The sequence below is a fragment of the Acyrthosiphon pisum genome, chromosome A2 (genome assembly GCF_005508785.2).
Source record: "Acyrthosiphon pisum isolate AL4f chromosome A2, pea_aphid_22Mar2018_4r6ur, whole genome shotgun sequence".
Classification (NCBI taxonomy): domain Eukaryota; kingdom Metazoa; phylum Arthropoda; class Insecta; order Hemiptera; family Aphididae; genus Acyrthosiphon; species Acyrthosiphon pisum.
In genome coordinates, this window is record NC_042495.1 from 30,273,392 (window position 1) to 30,277,574 (window position 4,183).

At 24.3% G+C, this 4,183-nt stretch overlaps 1 protein-coding gene and 1 long non-coding RNA gene across 2 annotated transcripts in view; both read left to right on the plus strand.

Annotated features, from left to right (window-relative positions):
- The window catches only part of LOC100573156, a gene marked incomplete in the record, with an annotated part of 82,952 nt that overhangs the window by 16,389 nt on the left and 62,380 nt on the right, over positions 1–4,183 (plus strand).
- LOC115034311 overlaps positions 1,822–4,183 on the plus strand; it is a 4,555-nt gene continuing 2,193 nt past the window's right edge. The window contains exon 1 of the long non-coding RNA XR_003839675.1: positions 1,822–2,914. This is a non-coding gene — a long non-coding RNA (uncharacterized LOC115034311). The remainder of the gene's footprint in view (positions 2,915–4,183) is intronic.

The following is a 4,183-nucleotide window of genomic DNA, read 5'->3' on the forward strand; positions in this document are numbered from 1 at the left end:
ATGTAAATATTACTACTATACGTCTTTATCGTAGGTATAATATATTATTATGTACATATTGTACCTATTACTAATTTAACTTTTAGACACATTTAGCTGTATAGTGTCAAAATTAAGTACATAATATATTTATTGTACCTATACCAGTTGATAGTTTTGTAGGCTACATGTATCAGTACGTACTATTATATTTGACCTTACAATAAATACCTTTAGGTACATTATACACTTGTATAAGGCGATTTCCACTTTAATCATAATGTTATCACTTTTATATTGTAAAATATATATATGCATATACAAGTAATATGAATTATAGCTATTTTCAGTGGCATAGTCATAGTGGGGGTGTTGTCGTGCCCCTTTCCCAAATGGTTATATTAAAACTAAAAAAATATTAAGTTGGTTAGGGCAGTTAGGCAATTTAATGAAAACAAATAACTCAATTAAGTTAATATCTATATTCAATAAATTAGGAACAGTGCTGGGAAAAGTTAGCCAAAAAACTATCTGGATAAGATAAGAGATAATTCATTCAACATTTATCTAGATAATGATAAAAATGTAAAATACACACACAATTATCTAGATATAAAAATAGATAATTTGTTTTTAAATTATATTATAAATAATCTAATTTATTAGTAATTACTAATTAGGTAATATTTATTAGTCAATACGTCCTGAATATTATTTCTCAACTAAAATAAAATTTTAATTTTTAATACAACTTGAATACAAATAAAACAAAATAAAATTGACAATTTTTCAGTAAACATTTCTTTTTTTTAACTATAATAATATTGGAATTTGGAATCACTACCTACTAGTAAATTATTGGCTATTTCAGTATTTGAAAATAATCTTATCAAATAATAATATTATCATTTTTACAAAGCTAAAAATGTCTTAAAATGTACGGGTTCATGTCAAATCCTGTATAATATTAGAAAATAAAACGCTACCTACCTAAAAATTATTATTAGATATTTTGGGTTAATCACTTAAGTATACGGTTCTATAGTTGAAGTATTAATAATATATATTCTGATATTTCGGGTGATGACAGTATGAGACTCACGTCACTCGCATTATGATAGGCTCCTAGTTATTATATTTGCACTCGCGGAATTTTAGTTGCACTGAAGTAGATTAAGAGTAGTTAAATCATACAATAATCTTATCTAAATAATAAATATTTATAACTGAACCTATATGTAAATAATATTATTCCTATACGTATTTAGCGTAGGTATAATATATTATTATGCACCTATTGTACCTATAACTAATTTTATTCTTACACTCATTTAATTTGATAGCTGTATAGTGTCAACATTAAATACATAATATATTTACTGTACCTATAACAATTGATAGTTTTAAAAATATTATAAATATTCGTTGTTATTTGAAATATCGTATCATTACAGAAGAATTACAAAAGATGAATTTCGTGTATTCTATTGTAGAACAACGTGAGAATTTCATTTATATCTTTGAAAATAAAACTATTTTCTTAATAAGTATAATATTTAATTAGCTTTTATTTTTAATAGAATGTCATGAAATTTTTTATAATTAATAATCTTATGGATTATAATATATTATATTTAATTTAGAACAAACAAGTTCTGACTAAATGAAACAATTATATAACAATCAGAAGGTTCTCTAACTGAAGATCTTCTTGGTTCATATCCACAGGAACTTTTTAAATTTTTGTTTTTTTTTTTTTACGTTAAGTTTGATTAAAAAAAAATAAATAAATTGTTCACGCAGAACATTTTTTTTAAATGTGCCAATCATTAAATATAATTAATTAGAAAAAAAGATTAAAACAAAAAAAATACAGTTTCAAGTGAAAAATAGTTTAAAATGACTTTCCTGAAAATTTTGATATTTTGAGATATTCTTTATTGGTTCTCAGCCCACGAATTCGGTTAATGGAAAAACCAGCAATTCCAGCGTATTGCGATGAACGCATCATGAATTTATCAGATAATAACTTTAATTGGCTTAATTTAATGTAACTGGTCCCGAAAAAATAGATGAGTGATTTTTATTTATGCCAAATTTTACAGTATTCTTCCTTACTTCTTTTGCCAACATTATAAAATATTTATGAGAATCCTTCTTTGCATTTTCAATCTTTAGCTATAAAAGTATAATATATTTTAATGAACTTTTAACTACTAAATAGCTTGTAAATTTTCAATTTGATAAATTTTGTCAACATTTGAACTTTAAAAGTTTAGATATACAAAAACGTCGTACCTATGGATCTCATTATTTCTCAACTGTTATTATATAACTACTTATGAGGAACCTTGTCTTAAATTTTCATAGCATGGATATATAAAGACATTTTTGAATGTTTAAAATCATTAAAAATAATTCATTAGAAAAAAGAATTTAAAAAAAAGATAAGACAGTTTCATGTGGAAAATAGTTTAAAATGGCTTTCCTGAAAATGTTTATACTTTGAGATATTCTCTTTTGATTCTGAGCCCACGAATTTGGTTAGTTGAAAAACCAACAATATCAGCATATTGCGATGAAAACATCATGATTTATTTGAAACATCAGATAATAACTTTTACTGGCTTAATATAATGTAACTGGACACGGAAAAATAGATGATCGATTTTTTATTTATGCCGAATTTTACCGTATTTTTTCTTATATTTTTGCCAACATAGTTTACCTGCTAAAGAAAATAGTAGTAGACACATAGACGTATTTTAATATTAGGTGTCATACTTCAATTTCTCTCAGCTTGGCGGATCATATGAATTCCTTGCAATGGGCTGAAGTCAGGAATTATTACAATAATTTAAGTACGTATTATATTTTTATAATTTAGGTGTTTGGAAAAATGTTAGTAATTGGGAGAATACTTGTTCAAACTTCAGTAAGTATACATTAATTATTTATAGTTGTAAGGTTCATGTCACAGTTGGTGTTACTAAGCGCAGTGGTAAAACATAATTCCGTTCATTGATTAGTTTTGATTTTACAAATATTTGAATATCACGTAACGGTAACACTAGTTATAGGTTAGTCATAGTCCGCTCTGGTAAAATTAAAAATAAACAATGCTCAAAAGATGGTGTTGTGCACCGTATGCCACCGCTGCCCCAGACTGTAATAGACCGTCAGCCTATAATATATTAGGTAATATTTACTAAGTATATTTGACAAGCCTGGGTAGAAACGAGTAAAAATTTTAAAGTTAAGTTAAAAGTTTTAACTTAACTTTTTACAACTTATTATTCATTAACTTACTTTTTAACTAAACTGATTTTTATTGTTATAATCATAATAAACAATGAGTTGTTTTAAATCAAATCCAAGATAAGTTAATTTATAAATAATTGAATAAGTAATATAATAAAGTTATATTAATTATAAATATTGCATAAACATTTACTTTTTATTGTTTTATTATTAAAATATTTAAACCATATTAGTGGTTACTTATCTATAAAAAAAAAAATCATAAATAAGTTAACTTTAGCCAATCAGTTAATTGTAAGTTTCCATGTAACTTTTAACTAGACTGAATTAAAAAAAAAATTAGGACAACTATTAACTTTAAAATTTTCAAATGCTTTCTATCAACTTATCTTAACTCAATTAAAAAGTATCATTAACTTGCCTATGCTTGAAATATTATGATATTATTGTGATTAAAGTAATTAGTTTTATTATTAGATGCATTTTAAAATGTCATTGTGTGTATCAATTATAATAATTTACTCTAAAAGTTTTATATACCCACAAATAATATTTTGAAATTAAAACGAAATAACTAAAATCGTTATTCTTGGTTTTAATATTATGTAATTTCCTCCAAATTTGAACTTATAATGTCTGTAAAAATAACTGTGCTTACATATTTTTTAGATTTTTAAGAAACATTATAAACTATTTATGAGAATCCTTGTTTGCATTTTCAATATTTAGCTATAAAAGTAGAACATATTTTAATGAACTTTTAACAACTAAATATTTTTTAAACTTTCAATTTGATAAATGTTATCAACATTTGAACTTAAAAAGCTTAGATATACAAAAAAGTCGTACCTGGATCTCGTTATTTCTCAGCTGCTATTATATAACTACTTACCTTGTACCTTGTATTAAATGTTCATGGCATGGATATGCATAGAAATGTTTG